This window comes from Lissotriton helveticus, chromosome 2_1 (genome assembly GCF_964261635.1).
Source record: "Lissotriton helveticus chromosome 2_1, aLisHel1.1, whole genome shotgun sequence".
Classification (NCBI taxonomy): Eukaryota; Metazoa; Chordata; class Amphibia; order Caudata; family Salamandridae; genus Lissotriton; species Lissotriton helveticus.
The window spans coordinates 36,474,613-36,494,093 of NC_136059.1; the positions used below are offsets into that span (position 1 = coordinate 36,474,613).

Genomic DNA, 19,481 nt, shown 5'->3' on the forward strand with positions numbered 1-19,481 from the left:
TGCGATTAACAAGTTTCTCCTGTCCATGTTTGGAATCACTCTATCCCCCACTCCAGGGATTCGAGCAAAAGGGACGGAGTTTGCATCGATTATGTATGTATAATTGAGTGGATAGTTGATCGGTAACGCTGAGCAGTCGCCTTTTGATGACGTTTTCACCGCCAGCACTGTTTCACCGTCAATGTATTTTAATGTACGCTTTTTTCGAACTACGGGAGCCGTTTTAGTTGCTGCCGCTGTGGCTGTTTCAGCCAATGAATTCCCTGCAACGTGAACGCCATCACGCTGATGACTCAGTGAGTGTGTCACGTGAGTCTTTGGTAGTTCTTTTTGTAAAAGAGCTATTTGTTCCCAGAGCGGTTTCTGCTTTATTGGTGCATCTGTGTCATCTTTGTAACCGTTTTGAATCCATGTCTGCAAATCCTTGTTATATGATTTGACGCAGTAATATGAATCTGACACTATAAGTGTCGGGAATTCGCGATCCGCATTATCTAGCGCCATTTCAATGCTAATATTTCAGTCTGTTGTTCTGAATCAGTTTCTACTGAGTGTGTTTTTGTTAATAGAGGTTTTAGTTTACCTCCGCGCCACACTTCTTTTGTAATCCCACATGTTGGGTTGTATGCCTGTTCTCCCCAAACGGGGGGTTGAGCATGTCCGTCTGTATAAATTACACAGGCGTAATGTCGTAAAGGCAGAATGTCGATAGGCAGAGGGATTGTTTTTTCCATTTCTAGAAAATTGTCAGCCAGGCTATACTTGATAACTCATATCCTAAGAATAGGACTGTCAGATGGGCAATTCTGGATTTTTTAAAGTTGAATTTGTAACCCTCTGCTGCGAACCCAAGTATTATGGTGTTCACTCTCTTCAAGTGAGTCTCCAAGTCATCATCTGTTAAGTAAATGTCATCGACATAAGATAATGCTTCATCATCATATAGTTGTAGTATTTCTGTTACTCTCGCTGAGAATACCCCCGGGCTGTTCTTGTACCCCTGGGCTAACCGACAGAATTGTTTTTGAGTGCCATTTATTGAGAACGCAGTTAAATATCTGCTCTCTGGTGCTATGTTTTGACAAAAGAATCCATTGGAGATGTCTAAGGTTGTTTTGTATTTTTTGCGCACTATGTTATTCATTAGTGCAGCACTGTGTGAATTTTGCACTGCAAAAGTTTTGCAACATGTGTTAAGGTGTCGGTAATCCAAAACTAGACGATATGAATTGTCTGGTTTGGAGACCGGAAACAAAGGGTTGTTCATTTGTGAGGTGCAAGTTTCAATCACCCCCTGGTATTCTAGCTGATCTAGTATTTTATTTACCTGTTTTTTAGCTTCTTGCTTAATTGGGTACTGCCTTTGTGCAGTTGGTTGTGATTTTAACTGGATTTTGTGAGGAGGAGAGTCCTCATCCCATCCCACGTGATTTTTATATAAAGCAGGAGCTAGAGCTACTGCCCACTTTTTGGCAAGTGTGTATTTTTTATGAATTGGGATATGATTTGAGAAGGCAGGCATAATTACTTCTTCGCCATGAGGGCACTCCCTGACAAACTCTGGTGGCCAGTCTTTTTCAGCTAGAAGGATATCATAGCCCTTGGAGAGATTATCCCAAAATAGTCCCCTTATTTTTCTAGTCTTATCCCCCTCTATACGCAATGTTATTTCGTATATTTTGTGAGGTTTGCTAACTCTGGTGTCCGCAGTTTCCACTTGAAGATATTCATTCGTGTCCACTGTCTCCAGATGATTCATAAGGACTTTGCGAGCTATGCTCACTTCTGCTGCGCTGTCTAGCATTGTCTGAGCCCATTCCCCGTTTTTCAGTTGTGTCCTCAGTATTCTCGGCATTGTTAACTATTTTGACACTGGCTACCTTCTTTTTTGGAAATTGTAATTTCTTTTTTAGCTGAGCAGGTTCCTTGTCTTTGGACTTGGCGTGCTCTTCTCTTTGTTCTGATCGTCCTCTTCTTTCCGATTTCTGCGAGGAAGTCTGAAAAGATTGAGAGGGACGTGTATCAATGTCTTGATATCTATCAGGCTTTTTTATATTATCCCTATTTCTAAGGTTATATCTTTTCCCAGAGGGGTCACTCTGCGGTGACCTGTGTCTTTGGTTCGGAGATTTCTCTCTTCGCCTAGGAGACCTTCCTCTGGCCTGGAATTTCTTTTCTTTGGGATTGGATTGTTTGTTTCCATCCCAGCTCTTTTTCTGTGATGTTGAATTATTATTAAAAAATATTTTTTCAGGACTTTCAATCAGTTGTGGTTTTACTGGTATTCCACCTAAACTATCTCTACCTAGTTCCTCATAGGATTTTTCTATGATTCTGGCAATTTCAGCTGGTTGGTCTGCTATATCTGTCTCTTTTAACCTCTGGCGGATCGCCACGTTTGCTGCTTCTCCCTTTATGTTGGCTAATAATATAGCCGAGACCTGCTTGAAGTCTTTTAGTAATTTCATACCAAGAGTTAAAGCGGGTTCTGGACCGTATTCGTCTTGAATTTGTTTTAGCACATCTGGTATTACCGAAATGAATGGAACACCGTGCGTTTTTGTGTAGATGGAAGCAAAGACTGTACCCCAAGTGTCACAGTCCTCTATGTGTGGTGCGATTCCCATTGGGAGACAGATAGTCAGAATCCTGTGCTTTTCTAGCGGGGTGGTGTCTAGAAACACCGCCTCTATTTGGGTGATTTTCTGCGCCAACCAGAATGGTATTTGTTCCCGTTTAGTCGGTACTTTACCTAGGCAGGATTGGATGTTTTGTGGTGTAATTTTATTTGTGTTCCCCTGGTGAGGGGTCAGCTGTGGAAGTTTAATCGCTGGCTGAATTGTTGAAGTCCGCATCACATACTGGACTAATTGTCTATGTATTTTTATTAATTGTTTTAGCTGTGTTAACAGCTCTGCTGCAGACATCCCATTGATGTCTGGATGTGGTGTGTATCCGGCTAGGACCGGCCACGTTGCTCCTGGTCTTCCTAAAGGACCGAGCCTGGTGATGTGATTGTTATGTTTTAGGGCGCCATCAAATAAGAGCAAATGCTCTTGAAATTTGAGTGGTACTTCCACCTCCTCGAAAGGAGTGTACTCATTAGGAGGTTCCTCTATTTTGTAATAGTGGAAGTACTTTGTTACAGCATTTGCTGCTGGAAAATTTATCCATGAATAGTATACCTCTGTCTGCCGATATTCGTGTGCCTCAATTACGAATATGACTGTGCCACCTCTAGGTGTCAGTCCATTTTCTATAAGTTTTATGGTTATAGATTTCCTTTTGATGACCGGGATGAGTATTATATCCGGGTCTGCGTCTTGCATGGTAGCATCAGCTGCTGCGAGTTCAGTTGCTAATCTAACTGCCTCTCTTTCATCCTCATTGTCTGACATTTTACTGTCCAAAAGGTTATTTTGTTTGTTTGCAGATCAGGTTTCTTATGGAAACAAAGATTAGATGCACAATATTTTGGAACTGTTTTTATCCTTCAACGTTGACTAAACCAAGTACCATACATAGGAGTTTCATCCTGCGAGGTTTGGCGGATATTACCTTTCACCCACTCCAGACGTCTTTGGAGTATTGTGGGAAAAGGGGTCTGAGTGAGAAAGCACGACTGAGTTACTCTAAATGTCTTACGTTAGTTTTATCGCCCTTTCCAAACGCGTTGGGCGCCATGTAGTGTAGCTCCTATCATCCCAATAGGCTCTGCGCATTGGAATAATACCTACAATAGTAAAGGCCTAGACCAGACGTTAACTAGGTCTACTACTGTCGATATTAGACTTAAAGTTTTGGGTTTGCCAGCTTAGCTCAGAGTTCACTAGAAACTTTCTCGAATGTTCAGGAAAGAATAAACTTCCCTGATTAGACAAGAAGGGATTTAGTTTCTGACAACCATAGAACATGACAACTTTGCTCTCCCCTAATCAAGAGTAAATCTCGAGAGTCGTGTGAACAAAAGGCAATTTATTTTACTCAGTCAGTACGTGCATTCTTAGTCTCATCAGATTGTAGAGAAAAGGAAGAGACGGGCGTGTTCAATAAAAAGGTGTTATTTATTGATCAGTCTCTTTTCTCATACAAGAGAAATGGATCGATATTATTGCAATACTTATAGTTAAGTAAAGTGCATACATTAAAAGCAGCAGTATAAAATAATACTGTAAAAACATCGATATGGTTTCTAAACCATAAGATGTTTAAAATGAATAAAATATATTACATACACATATACATTTGACTAAACGTACTCAACTGGTGTTTCTAGATACGCCTACCCCGTGTACCTGACCTAAGTCTAATACGAGGGCGGGAATAGAAAGTTACAGTTTAAGTTAAGTTTGTTTTTGCCAAGTGAAATAACTTAAGAATTCTCTGTGAGGGGTTATTCAGTTCTGTACCTGGAAGTTAGGATGAATGAGGAATGGTATCTCTTTCTCTGGTCTCGATATTCCAGGCTGCCTGCGAGGGCTACCCGGAAGCGCCGGTGCTTGGTTTCTCGGCAGGAGAAAGCAGCTTCTCGTTCTCAGCGCGTCAGAAAGGCGGGGCTGCTGCAAGCGGGGTCTGCTCTGCTTCTGGGCTTCGGCAAGTATGGCTGCTCCGTCTCGTCACCACGCGTGTGTTTGCATAGGGCAAGATCGGTAATATTTATACCTTTAAGGTGCCGAGATTGACGTAAGGATGGACATAGATACGTCAATAAGGATGTCATACGACTTGCTCGTTAGCACATTCTTTTGCTGAAGTTCTCGGTGAAATCAAAACAATGGCCGCAGGGTTTTGCCCAGGTTGTCATAGGTTTGATTTGTTATGAGAACTCCGTATGCCTTATCAGGGGCTGGAGGAATATCGCTTGTCTAATTAGATCGCAAGCGTTATGACCTAATCAGATAACACGTTCCTGTGCCGTAGTGTGACTGCGTCAGATAACGGTATCTGCATCATGGGGTTTTTCTGCCTCATGGGCTGATTACTTAGTTAACTTGTTAGTTTGCTAACCAGAATAGGGTCAGGAATAGGGGGATCGATTCAGAACCTATAGGAATACATCACAATCTCCTCAGAATTCATATTGGTAGATTGCAACCTGTTTGTGGTCCCAATCATGGTTGACCCTATTTTTGAGACCTTCTCCTCATCAATGACAACCTTAGCCCATTTTAGGCGCCTCCCGCAGTTCGCGGGGGAGACACGATTTGTCGACCTCAAAACTTGAGGCGCCTGGCTGTCTTTGTCAGCCCTCCATAGGGTGGTTAGGGATAAGATTAATGGGTTGTGGTCACTGTCCACCGATGGCTGAACTACCATGTCCAGCAGGAATGTCCAGAGCTTGAAATCCAGTAAGATGTAATCAATTCTGGATGAATGGTCAATCCTGTTGAACGTGTGAGCGCCATCAGGATCAGAGACTGTTCTCCCATTGGTTGCTCTTAGTCCAAATTCTAATGTGAGGGCATTTAATTGTATCGCCATATTGGACCACCGCTTAATTGGTGCTACGGTTAGAGGAGGAATTCCTCTCCTGGCATCCTCTTCGAGGGTACCCAAGATATCATCTGCTGCCAGGGGCTCATAAGAGCAGTTAAAGTCGCCGGCGAGCAAGAGATAACCGTTAGGGCTGCAAGTTCTAAGTTCGTCCTCGAGGGCCGCTAGAGTCGGGGATGCCAAGCCTCCTTTGGGGCCTCTTACATATATATTGAGAATTTCCAGGGTACGGCCCCTATGGGGCCCTCTCATAATAATTCTCTGCAGATCGGGAGACCTACAGCCTGATTCATCAATCTCCCGTTTTGCGAGCCCCTAATAGCGATTCATAAGGAATCGCTATTAAGGACTTGCAAAACGGGATTCATGTAGGAATTGCTAAATAAATAGCGATTCCTACACATTCCTTATTTGCGAGTAGCAAATTGCTAATCGCAAATAAGGAATAACTCCCCATACATTCCTATGGGCCAAAAGGCCCATAGGAATGATTGGGGAGTATTCCTTATTTGCGATTAGCAATTAGCTAATCGCAAATAAGATAGCGATTTAAAGGGTGCCAGGGAAATGCAAATTGAAACAGGTATTGCGCACACACATGTCCAAAGGACATGTGTGTGTGCAACATGCAACTTAGAAAAATGCTTTTAAAAGCATTTTTCTAAGTTTTCGCTATTTACCACGAGGTTTGACCTCGCGGTAAATAGCGGGCCGAAATTGCGAATTCGCAATTTTTAAATGGATGATGAATTGCATTTAAGGAATCTCAAATAGAGATTCCTTAAATGTAAATCCTCGCAAAATAGCGAAATCGCTATTACCGATTTTTGCATTTGGGATGATGAATCCCAAATGCAAAAATAGCGCTCGCAAAGGGCCAGATTCTCAGAATCTGGCCCTTTGCGAGCCGATTTCGGCTTGATGAATCAGGCTGCTAGTATCTATATGCCTAATCTGGCAGCCCAGTGACATACTCACCCAAACAAGTAGGCCACCCGAGGGACGACCCCTACCAGAGGAAGAGACAGTGGCGGGCACCAAGTAAGTTGTATACCCAACCTTGTGGTGTGGTTCCAGGCACCAAGTCTCCTGCAGGATACATATCCCAAAGGACTCGATAAAGGAATTCCACTCTGGTGACTCTAAGTTGCGGGAAAGGCCCGCTACATTCCAACTGACAATTCTTAACTCATTGTTACTTGCCAGCTGTTCATCTAGATATCGGGGCATACTCAAGCTGGGTTCAGGACTAGGTTCCTTTGTTGCTGCCTCCGCCAGTACAGTTGTGTTAGATTTAATCAGACATAGGCCAGCGGGAACAGACGTGAGTAAAGAACCAGGGGAAGGAAGGGTAGGGGTTTCGTGTGGGTCGAAAGGGGCCACATTCACAGAGCTAATCGTACCATTACTCGTGGCTGGTTTGGTGTGGACGAGTGGGGTTCTAACCAGATTGCGGTCAACGGGTCAATAGCCCCACGATGGCCAGAGGGAGCTAGGGCCCGTGTTCTGTTGCATCAGACAAAAAGGTGCAGCATCATAAAATGGATGTCCACCTCTCTTTCTCTCCCCATATAGCCAGTTACTTGCCCAAGAATTTATTGGTCGTGGATAAAAGTAGCTAAGATCACAAGTGCCAATTCCAGTGTGACCACCAATGGATTCATAATTACAAATAAAGCTAGTTACCCTAGGGTCTTTAAAGTTTACCACGATACAGTCTCCTTTTAGATCTTTGGGCCTAGTGCCTACCCAGCTAAACCTTCTCACATGCATAACCCAACCATCCAAAAAGTTAGGTAAGGGTCTATTTACCTTAAGCCAAAAGAGTGCCTTATTTTTCAATTCATTATAGGATTCCTGTTTGCCTTGAAAGAGCAGAGGTACCCCCGTTAAAACAACAACAAACGGCTGGCATTCAGGTGGTAAATTAATGTGTTGGCCTACATTTTTGGCCTTTTCTCCATCTTGCTGACCTTTTGGGACTACATTCTGGTTGCCCGATCCAGTTAATCCATCTTTCTTACTATGGGCGGGTGACCTGTTCTTAGCTGGACACTCAACTATAGAGTGGCCTTTTGTGGCTATATTCTGGGTGCCAAATCCAGTTATTCCATCTTTCTTACTGTGGGCGGGAGTCCTGTTCTTAGCTGGGCACTCAACTATAGGGTGGGTAGGCTTTTTGGCCTTAGTGACCACTTTGCTGTTTTTCCTAGGGGCTTCCGGGTGCACTGGAGTATCCGTGACCTCTGTCCCTTCCCCTGGGGAGGACCCTGAAGAGACAGCCAGATGTGCCTTTGATGTATTTGCGTTTACCTTAGTCGGCCCTTGGGCTATCCCTACTGGGTTAGGATGGTAGGTGACCTCTGGGGTTGTAGCCCTAGAAGTTAGGTCCCCTGCCATCCCATCCTCCCTTATTTTAGTATGTAATTTAATTAAAGATTTCAGGGAAAAGAAGTTATCCAAGGAAGCCTGCTCGAATCTGTCCAAACGTTCACTCAGGCCTTTCAATCTTTCTGTCACGGGGAGGATTAAAGATGTCATTAATTGTTCAATCTGAGTAAGAAGTGTAGTTTCTGCTAAGGCACCTACAGGGGGGGGGTTTGCAAAGCACCATCTAGTTGATCACCCTGAGTACGGGTAATCCCACCTCCCAAGAAGTTACCAGGTTGTTTGCCTCCAGCCCCCATTCTCTTCATTACTCCACCGCCCCTGCTACAATTCTTCCTTAATTTCTTATTGGGTTTAGAACAACTACCCTTGCGAGGGCTAGCAATGCGTTTCCTTTTGATAGGTGCCGCTCCTTCTCCTACCAGCATAGTCAGCACAGGCAGGGGAGTAGCTATCTCGTGAGTGTTGGGTAGAGACAAGACATCTGAGGGGCAGGGAGAATCGGCAGGTCCTAGGGATGGAACAGAATTTCTAACCGCGCCCTGAGCAATGGAGTATAATCTGTCCAGGCTAGCTCTAACAGTACTAACCAATTGTTCATCTGGGCCTGGACAGTCATTAAGCAAGGGAATAGCAACATGCAAAGGGGAGGGGATCAATGCCAAGGGACCCAAGGAGGAACGTTTGTGCGAGAGCGAATGCCGGGAAAGGCAGCGCTCTGTTAATGCAATCTCATTCTCTACCAGCTTAACTGCGCGAGTGATGAACTGGTCCATGGTTCCACTCACACAGCCGGCTCCCCCTCTCAAGCTCCTCCCAGACCTTGTTGACATAATGTGAGCGAAAGAAAGCCTGCAAGTTTAAAATAATGGGTATGGATGGTAATACAACTGCTACGGCTACACAGGAATGATAGTACAAGCAGTCCACATACCCAAAGTCAAAGTCAAAAGGCCACCGAAGTACGGTTCTTAGGGGGATAGCCCGTCCTGTCCCTCGTCGTCCCCGGACGGCCACAGACGGCCCGCCCTTTGCCCGGGCTTAGCCTGGCGTGCTCCCGCGCAGCAGAAGGGTGTTGCAAATTAATAGTACTTGTGCCGTGCCGTGGGCGTGGCGGGCTTGGAGCGCAGACCAGGTGTGGCAGGTCAAGCAGGGACTCCTGGGAGAGCGAGTCCCTGCAGCGTTTCTCTACCTGCCTGCCTGGCTTCACGAGCACGCAGCTCCTCCGGTCCCCTTCAAGGTAAATATCCTGGGCAAGCAGACTCTGGAATCCACTCGGGCAGAAACGGCAGCAACAGTGTCCCACTGCTTGGAGGGAAGGGCTGGATTTTAAACGCCTCAGTGTGCCGTGGGCGTGGCGGGTGTGGTGTCCTGGCCTCGGCCTAAATAATTGGGACACAGGACACTCTAGTTACGGTTAGTGGCTGTAACTAACTTGCCACGCCCAGCTCCCTGGGCCTTTTATTGCCTTCTCTCTGCGTGCCCACGCTTACGCTTGGACCTAACCAAACGCCCCTGCGTTCAAGGGGTGGACCCTATACACACAGTGGGAGGGGGCGTGTGCTCCAGTGGTACACCCCACTGGTAGCAACACTACATTCCTCCTTTACCTAGGGATAAAACAAAACAACAGGGGAACATAGTAATACACAAAAGTCTCTTTTGTCAGCAAAGGCGCTGTGATAGCAGCACAGCTATATTTGACAAAGTCCGCTGGACAGTCTCTGGTGCAGCCTCTGAATTTACTAACAACAACTCATAACATATCATGTGTAAAACGGAACAGTCTTACTTCATTCTCGGCGAGGTCACCCGTCGGGATCATTTCACCGCCAGCACTGGGCCACAAAGTCCCGGTATCTCTGGGAGGGCTTGGGGCACGGGCGTAGGCTGTATCTGGCTTGGCTGCGATCTTCTGCCGTGGCTGGGAGTGCTCCTTCCGCCTCTCTGGTCTCCGCGGTGTTGGGAACTTCAGGTGGATTTTCTGTCTCAGTATCGCTCGGTGTGAGATCACTTGCTGGGAGGTTCGTGGTGCCTGTTGTGGTCGGCCCTGATGGTCCACGCGGTGGGCAAACGTGCCAGTCATTCTGTTCCGTGTCATGCCTTCTCTCTGGCACTTGCTTGAAAAAGGAAATGTTTCTTGTGACTACTTCTCCGTCCCTGACTGCCGTAATCATTGTTCCGTTTACCTCGGTGACCTTCCAGGGATCCAGCTCGAATGGCAGGCGGAACTTCCCGCCGGGATGGCGATCTTTCACCAGAACTGTGTCTCCAGCTTGAATGGAGCTGTCTGTGGCTCTCCGTCTTCTGGATGCTTCCTGATTGTTCTTGGTGCGCTGTTCCATGGATCTGTTGTTGGGGATTGGGGCTAGCTCCCACGTGGGGTGGTGCGGGATGGTGTCAGCAAACGCCCGGTTGAAGGAGAGTCTGTTCGGGGCAACTCCTGTAGTGCAGTGCGGGGTCTGGCGATATTCGCGGAGGAATTGGTATATGGCCAGCTCCAGACAGTGACCGTCAGCTACTGCAATTTGGATTGTCTTGTTCAGAGTTCTCATTATCCTTTCGACCTCCCCGTTGGCTTGAGGCCATCTTGGTGTTATCCGTTTGTGTTTTATGCCATGGCTCTGCAGGTAGTCCGTAAACTCGCTGCCGTTGAACGGGGGTCCGTTGTCTGTGCGGACTTCTTTCACAATCCCGTGTGTGGGCAGGATCTTTTCGAACTTTGGGATCACTTCCACTGCTGCAGTCGACGTCACAATCTCTACCTCGGGGTAGCGGGAGAAATCGTCTACCACGACAAGCATGTATTTGTTCCCTGGAAGGCTACCGAAATCCGCACTCACTCGTACCCACGGGGATGTTGGCCCATCTTCGGTGATTATCGGTGCTGGAGGGTTTGGTAGGCTTGTTGCGAGGCACACCGGGCAGCTTTGAACCACTTCCTCAACAGTTCTATCGAGTCCAGGGAACCACAATTTGCTTCTGAGTCTGCTTTTGGATTTGACGATCCCTTGGTGAGATCCGTGAGCCAGGCGAGCAGCATGCTGGGTGAGGCTGCTGGGCAATACAAGGCGCGGGCCTCTCAGGAGGCATCCTTCGGCTGAGACGGACAGTTCATGTTTGACTTGGTACAGGGCTTTCAGGATGGCTTGGGCGTCCAGAGTGCGAAACGATGCGGGGCATTGCAGGGCCTTCCAGTCGCCGGATTCAATAGCATGGATCGCGATCTGGAGGCAGTTCGTCCTTTGTGGCAACCGGAACTTCTTCCAGGGACATTGGACGCGGCTTTGACCGTTCGACGATGAGCCGGACGTACTCTTCCGTGGCCGCTGCTTCCGCGGCTTCCGCCTCGGTGACCGGGCGGGCGTGTCTTGATAGGTAGTCCGCAGGGTTCCGCGTGCCTGGTTGGTATTCTACGGTGAAGTGGAACTCTTGCAGTTGCAATACCCATTTCTCAATCCTCGGTGGTGGGCGAGAGGACGAACCTTGGAAAAGCGGTATGAGGGGCTTGTTATCAGTGACCACTGAGAAAGGATGTCCATAGAGGTAGAAATGGAAGTGGCGGCACCCCCATAGGATGGCAATCGCTTCCCGTTCAATTTGCGAATACCGTTGTTCGGTTGGTGTCAGCGTGCGGCTGGCATACGCTACGGGGGCCCACTCACCACATGCTTGCCGCTGCGATAGGACTGCTCCTAGGCCGGTGGGGCTGGCATCCACCAGCAGTTGTGATTCATGTTGCGGGTTGAAGTAGGCCAGGGTCGTATCAGCTGATAGGGCTGCTTTGGTTTTCGTGAACGACTCCTGCTGTTCCGGGCCCCACACCCAGGCGGCATTCGACTTCGTGAGGTCGCGGAGGGGCCCTGTCAGATCCGACAGATCTTTTATGAAACGTCCACAGTATGTTACCATACCTAAGAAACTGCGGACGGCTGTCACCGAGGTGGGAGGTGGAGCGTCGTGGATGTCCTTGACCTTGTCTGGGTCGGGGCCAACTCCATGGTGGGAGAACCTATATCCAAAGAAACTGATGTCTCTGCGAAGGAACTCACATTTGTCCTTGTGGAGTGTTAGCCCTCTCTCCTTTAGCCTGTTGAACACTGCTTGAAGGCGTGCTATGTGGTCTACCAATGTGGGGGCATGTACCAGGATGTCGTCGCTCACGTTGAGCACTCCGTCGAGGCCTTGGAGGACGTTGTGAATGATGTTCTGAAACACGTCTGCCGCACTCGAGATGCCGAAATTAAGTCTTGTGTACCTCCACAGGCCTGCGTGGGTGGAGAAAGTTGTTATCGGACGGGAGTCTGGATGGAGGGGAATCTGATGGTACCCCGATCGCAGGACCATTTTGGAGAACCACTTTGACCCCGCCAGCTCTCCGATGATGTCGTCAATGGTCGGTGTCAGGTGACGTTCCCTCTTAATCGCCAGGTTGGGTAGGCGCATGTCCACACATATTCTCACAGCTTCGGGTTGCTTCGGCTTTTTGGCCACTACGATGGGGGAGACCCACGGCGTGGGGCCAGTCACTCGTTCGATGATACCAGCGTGTTCAAGCATCCTCAGCTCTGCCTCGACTTTTGGCCGGAGGTGAAAAGCGATCCGTCTGTGTCTGAGGGCTACAGGGGTCACCGACTGGTCAATGTGGAGGCGGACAGGGGGCCCACGTAGGCATCCTATGCCTTCGAACAGTGAGGAGTGTTCCGTGACCAGATGGTCCAGGCCTTGGGCTTGCACTGTCAGGGCAAAGTGTATGAGTCCGAGTTCCCGTGCTGTCTTGCAACCAAGGAGGAAGCCTGATCCTTCCTGGGACACATAGATTTTTGTTGGCAGCCGCGTTGAGTCGTGGGCTACCGTCGTCTGGAACACTCCGAACAGGCGCAGTGGCCGCCTGGTTCCGTATGCAAACACCTGTACTCTCGTGGGGTGAAGCGTGAGGGCGTCCTCGAGGCATTGGTAAACGCTGGCAGCCATGAGGTTTATCGTGGCGCCGGTGTCGATGAGGGCTCTGAGTGCTTGGCCATGCACCTGGACAGTGCACATTGGTTCGGTTGATGACGCGGCTGCTAGGGCGTTGAGCATGCGCACCACGTGGACTGTCCTGGCGTCCTCCTCGTCGTCGTCCATGTCGCTGCTGTTCGATGCGTCCTGTACGGGCGCCACCTGCCGTACTCTCCTGGGCGGGCCACCCTGTTTCTTCCGTTGGGATGACAAGCAGATACTTGCAAAATGATTTGCCTTACCACACGCGCTGCAGATTTTGCCTTGGGCCGGGCAGGCGCCTTTGTGGGGGGTAGCACCTCCGCACCACATGCAGGCTTGGTCGTGGGCGGATTGGCTTGGTTTCGGTCGCCCTTTCTTGGGATGTCTCGCCCGGCTGTCCGTGGGTTGCGACCTGACGGCACACACGGGCTCCGTCTTGATGGACGTTGTTGGAGTCGGTTCCATGTGGGCGGCACGTGCTTTGGAGAGTTCTTTGGACCGCCCCAGGGCCAGGATGTCGCGCATGGGCATCGCGTACGTCTCAAGCACCCTCTCTCTCAGCTTCAGGGAGGCACAACCTTGTATAAATTGGGCGCGAATCTCATCAGCCGCATCCGGGAGAGTGCACGTGCTGGCTAATTTCTTGAGCCGAGCGTAGAATACATCCACAGACTCCTCAGGGAGTTGGCGAGCTTGGCGCAGAAGAAAACGTTCGTAGTCAGCACTAGTGAAGGGCTCAAAGTACCTCGTGATAGCGTCTCGCAGGGTCGCATACGTGTGGGGCGGGGTACCCTCAGTGACGTCCTTGGAGATGTCGTGGATGGCTTCACCTCCTAGGTGCAACAGCATTGCGCGTTGACGCCCCACCGCAATATTGGCTGCGACAAAATAATTCTCAAGTCATTCAACCCACTTCTTCCATTTGGCAGCTTGAGAGGGGGGGCTTCCTGTGACGGCGAAAGGCTCCAGATGCGGTACGGTGGCCATGGTGGCAGAGGCACAGACTAACAGATGACAGGAGCTTGTTACACAGGGCACCTGGGGCGGCTGGAAACACTTGAGAATGGAAGCCAGCAGGCAGGAGCGGCCGTTGGCGTTGATCCGCGAGATGCGTGAGGTTTGGCAGGGTCCGTGCTCACGCGAGAAGCGTGAGGAAATGTCGAGCGGCCGCGTTGCGCGCCAGGAGTGTGGAGCGTGAGCACACTGCGCATGCGCGGAGGAGTTGATCGGCCGACTGGGGTCCTGGGCCGGGTAGAGCGGTGCAGCTAGGGCCAGAGACAGCGCGGAGTAGTGGGGGCACACGGGGGTACCTGAAGAAGGCGACCAGGGAGACAGCAGCTCGGGGAGAAGTCGGAGGCTCAGACCGGTAACGGTGAGTGGAGCGCCGGGTCCCCGGCGAAATGCTACGTGCAGCTGAGCACGGCAAGGAGCAGCGGAGCACGCCTGGGTCGCGTTGGTGCCGGAAGGGCACGCCGTAGTGCTGTGGGGTGGATCGTAGACCACCTCGTCGCCAGTGTGGTGTCCTGGCCTCGGCCTAAATAATTGGGACACAGGACACTCTAGTTACGGTTAGTGGCTGTAACTAACTTGCCACGCCCAGCTCCCTGGGCCTTTTATTGCCTTCTCTCTGCGTGTCCACGCTTACGTTTGGACCTAACCAAACGCCCCTGCGTTCAAGGGGTGGACCCTATACACACAGTGGGAGGGGGCGTGTGCTCCAGTGGTACACCCCACTGGTAGCAACACTACAGCGGGCAGGGAGCGCAGACCAGGTGTGGCAGGTCAAGCAGGGACTCCTGGGAGAGCGAGTCCCTGCAGCGTTTCTCTACCTGCCTGCCTGGCTTCACGAGCACGCAGCTCCTCCGGTCCCCTTCAAGGTAAATATCCTGGGCAAGCAGACTCTGGAATCCACTCGGGCAGAAACGGCAGCAACGGTGTCCCACTGCTTGGAGGGAAGGGCGGGTTTTTAAACGCCTCAGTGTGCCGTGGGCGTGGCGGGCAGGTAGCGCAGACCAGGTGTGGCAGGTCAAGCAGGGACTCCTGGGAGAGCGAGTCCCTGCAGCGTTTCTCTACCTGCCTGCCTGGCTTCACGAGCACGCAGCTCCTCTGGTCCCCTTCAAGGTAACTATCCTGGGCAAGCAGACTCTGGAATCCACTCGGGCAGAAACGGCAGCAACGGTGTCATTAAGTAAGAAGCTGGCAAAGTTATTAAAAGCAGGAATGCAAAAATGGCTCTTTATGGTGCTCCTGAGGTCTGCAAGGGCGCTTTCACTGTTTGGCAGCTGTGAGCATTTGCTCCCAGGGCCGCCTACGGGTCATTCCCACTGCCAAACAGCACAGGACAAGATTCTGCCAGCAGAGACCAGGATGTTTGTGGCTGCTAAGGGTACCTGGTACATTCCCAAATTGCTCATCAGAAGGAGGGGGGTGAGCGAGACGGTCATTCTTCACCAGGCCTCTGCAATTGTGCTGCAACATATTTTTAGAATTTCAACATAAAGCGGTCAGCTTTGTTAATAATGATGTGGCACCAAATCCTGCTAATGAAACTAGATTGCGCCGGATCATGATCTGACATATTTTCTCTTTCCTTACATGACATATTTGTAAACTTTGAAACAGGTTGTGTTCCTCGAAGGGCTCACTTCAGGTTGGTAGGCGGGCATGGTAAAACCGTCTGACATACATGGTTCCCTAGTTACCCCATGGAGCTAAGAACAGTGAAAACGGCTGCTCATCAATTTCATGGAGCTGGATGTCCTGCTCAGATTGGACAGGACGGGCAGCAGCAATAGGCGATAGATTAAACTAAAGCTAGACCTCAGGTGATGTTTGAAGACTACACCAGTGTTGGTGAAGGGGAAACTTTCATGACTTTGCAGGTGAAGTTTCATTTGTTCTCATCCCCAGATTACATGAAAAAAGTAACTGAGAATATGGTTTTTGGAATGTTCTTTCAAAATTCCCTCCTCTTTTCACACGCAAAATGTTTCACTTGCTTGCAATGTTAGAAATAGTATGTATAGTGATAAGTTAAAAAGTAACACTTAATATCAGTTTTGTCTATATTTCTTATCAGAAATGCCCTCAAAACCCAATACAATGTTTTATCTTGAATATAAAGTTCAACATTTCCATATGTTTAAGAAACGTGAAAAACACAAATACATGTAGCTCTAAATTACTTCAAAGGTAGAGTAGAACTACCCTAACTAAAGAACGGGGCGGAATATAGGACATTTTTGGCAGCATATTTCTTAAGTAGCCAGGCCTGGCACCTCCAGAAACATATTAAAAGAAATCGACACTTTTACTTTCTTTAAACACGAATAAATTGCGTAGAGGCTTACCAGACGTTTGAGTTTAGGTCTACCTTTTTGTGGCGCAGCAGCTCTTCGACCGGTGCAGTCTCGCGGCGGGGCTGGCCGTCTCGCGCAGCCTGGCGGTCGTTTGGGCCTTACTTGTGCCCGTCGCGTGCCGTCTCCTGTCCAGGTGAAACCGTGGCCTGGCCGCAGGCAGCCACGGCGCGAGCCCACGGCCCATCACGTGCTCAACCGGCCAGCGCGCGCCTGTTTCCCGGCAGCCCTTCCGCGTTCGGCCGCCCCTGAGAGCTCGCGCCGGCTGCTGGGTGCCTTGTTTTGCCGCCACAGCCGATGTCGCGAGACATCTCCCCCACGCGCCGTTAACGGCCCGCGAGCCTTCTTGTTCGTGGAGGCGCCGCCATGACAATGACGCAATTTGTGGCTGGTATCGAGCCACAGTAGGCTCCGAAAGGAAGCGGTGTAGTAGCACTTTCTCTCAGGTAGGACATACACTACAACCCTGGCTTTAAAGAGGGATGAAAAAAGCGGTAAGTGGGGTCTCAAAAAAGGGCGTGCACTATGTAATTAAGGGCGCGTGTCTCCCTCCCTTAGGTATTATGAGGGAGGAAGGGGATTGACAAATTAAGGCAGTTAAATAAATTATGCAGCGTATTGTGGCGCATTTTCTGACAGTATTATTTCCTTACTGATTAATGTTAACTCTGCCTAGACATTGGTTGTACTTTATTAATACGAGTTTAACACCCAAATTTAGCAATAAGCAACAGAAATTTCTCCAATCAACTTTTACAAAGGGACTTCTGCTGTGCAGCAGCATGTGTCGTTGCTTTTTAAGTAACTTTTGAACAGTTTCAGCTAGAAACCTTTTTAGGTCTCGCCTATGCATGCATGGTAGGCAAAAAGACCTTTTTGGATCGCTTTCGCTTTTCAGTCAAGCACGTGCACGCGTTCCATTGCCTTCAAAGGTAACGCGTGCACGTCAGGAGATACACTTGCGGGAGCGAGCGCCGCCAAATGGCAGCAATGATCGCTCCCTCAAGTGAATCTCGCAGCCCCCTCCCCCCCGCTGCACAAGGCACGCACGCTTGTTTATTTAAAGCACTGATAACATCGCCCGATACATCACACATAATGCAGCAAAATACGACACACTGACACTTATAAAATAGAATTGTCACACACAATCATGCTGAAAACTTTACAGCTATGGAACACTTTACAAAAAGCGTTAGCTACGTTAAGAGTTCCTAAATGGTCTTTCAAAAAGACAGAGTTGAGAAAAAAATCTGCTGGAAACCTCCAATAAAAGGACAGGAGCCTTTCGTGTTCGATCCTCCTAGAAATAATTTCCAGTGGATATCAGCGGGTTTCTCTTTGAGCTAAACCATCCGACGGACTGACCGTGGTCCGTGACACCAGTGAACACTATACTCTTCAGTTTCGTCATTTACAAGGCTAGCTAGAACAACCCCTTCTCCTGTTCCTCCTCTAGTCATCACTGATAAAGAGTTCGCACACTGAAGAGTTTTGAGCTGGGCGGGGCGCCGTAGTCGCGAGTCAACTTGCCAGGAATAAAGATGGCAGCACCCGCAGATCTGAGGAGTGATAAGCAGGAGGAAGACATTCTGTACGATTTACTAGTCAACACAGAGTGGCCACCAGAGTCTGAGGTGCAGGTGAGAGCCGGCCTCGTGCAAGCGCCTGCCGACGGAGAGTTGCAGGACAGGGGAGCCACGTAGAGGGAACTCTGCTCTCACAGAGCGGGGGAAGTCACAACATCGCTTATGTCCACATCACGCACGCCGTCTGACGTGTCTGTGTTTAAAATAAGCGCCCAATTGTACCACTTTTGTATTTGTCCCTTTAAGCTCTAGAGGCACTTTCCCAAAGATCATTAATGATAGCTTAGTGAAGTGCTTGGCCCATGTAGAACAACTGATATTGTGCTGTCCAGGAGAACTCGCGAGCCTGCTGTTACTTCACAGCTACTTATTTTGGGGACACGTGAAAGCCTCTACCATTCCCCCAGCCAAACCAGCCACTGCAAAGGCAATGTAAACTAATGCTTTATTTGCTCAAATTTGCTTAACCGAAGTTGTGCATTAGTTCCACCTTTAGTGCAGTAACATACGTGGTGTTGGCACAGCTTTTGTAGTGTGGTGGAGATTGGTTTGATGTTAGAGTGCACATTGGTCTCCATCTGGGTCCATACTAGTCTTGGGATATCACTCTACTTCACTGTGCCTTAATTTTCTTAGTTGATAAATCTCGTCAGACCTTGTTTGTCTAAATCACTAGCATCTCTTAACCAAACATAAATCACAGTTTTAATGTATTTTTGTTTTCTCCCAGTTTCTGATTTTATTCATCTCCCTGAAGCTCAACTTTCAAGTGAACGTTAACTAATCGTGTAACAATGTAAGTTACCAGAACAGGAAATACACTGTAAATAACACAACAAGTGTGATATCCACATTAAAGCAAGACTATTTAGGTGGTTCTATTGTGGCATTTGTGCAATAACCTTACATGAGTGAAAAATGAATGAAAATATATCAAACGGCATATGTTCTGATGTGACTGTTCCATGTATGGTATAGGGAGTCCCCTACTGAGTGCCTGACTGTGTGTCTGTTATTTTGACTTTTAACTCTTATTTTGGCCATGGCATCTGTTGTAATCTTCTTTTACTGTTTCATGTCTAGTGTGGAGCACTGTGCCTAGTGCGTTCCACATTCCACCTAGAAGTGTATGGTTCTAACATTGGTGGTTGAAGACAAGCTGGCCAAGGATGAGACAAACTTTAAACTCAGGATATACTACTTAAATAAAACGACTTTGAAGCACTTATTTTTTATTGTTTCATATTCATTTAATTATCTCTCCAATGATGTCTCCATGGAAGGATTGCAGCCCCGCCCGCTTTGGTGTCCTGATTGCCTGCCCGGTATTCACTCTTATCTTTTACTGAACTGTATGAACTGTTTTTCTGCAGAATACCAGTCATCTTTCCAGCACTTAATATTGTTTATGAATGTGCTTGGATGGTGTGTCTCTAGATTATGATTTTTCACATAGCCTCAATGCACTAGTGGTTAAAACAACACCTATGTCGCCCCTTCAGGTATTTCTGTCTCTTTATATGTTCTTCTGCTCTCCATGTCTTCTTTTTCCTTTTCCTCTTCTCACTCCTTCTCTCACTTTCTCCACTTCTTTCCTCTGTTCTCTTGCTTTCCTTGGCACTAGGCTTCTCCTTCTTCTTCACTGCCATTCTCTGTTGCTCTCTTTTTCTCT

The 19,481-nt window shown here is 48.6% G+C and overlaps 1 long non-coding RNA gene across 1 annotated transcript in view; it reads right to left on the reverse strand.

Annotated features, from left to right (window-relative positions):
* The window catches only part of LOC144817686 (uncharacterized), a 227,798-nt gene extending 211,327 nt beyond the window's left edge, over positions 1 to 16,471 (reverse strand). The window contains exon 1 of the long non-coding RNA XR_013606942.1: positions 16,215 to 16,471. This is a non-coding gene — a long non-coding RNA (uncharacterized LOC144817686). The remainder of the gene's footprint in view (positions 1 to 16,214) is intronic.
* Between the last annotated feature and the right edge of the window lie 3,010 nt (positions 16,472 to 19,481).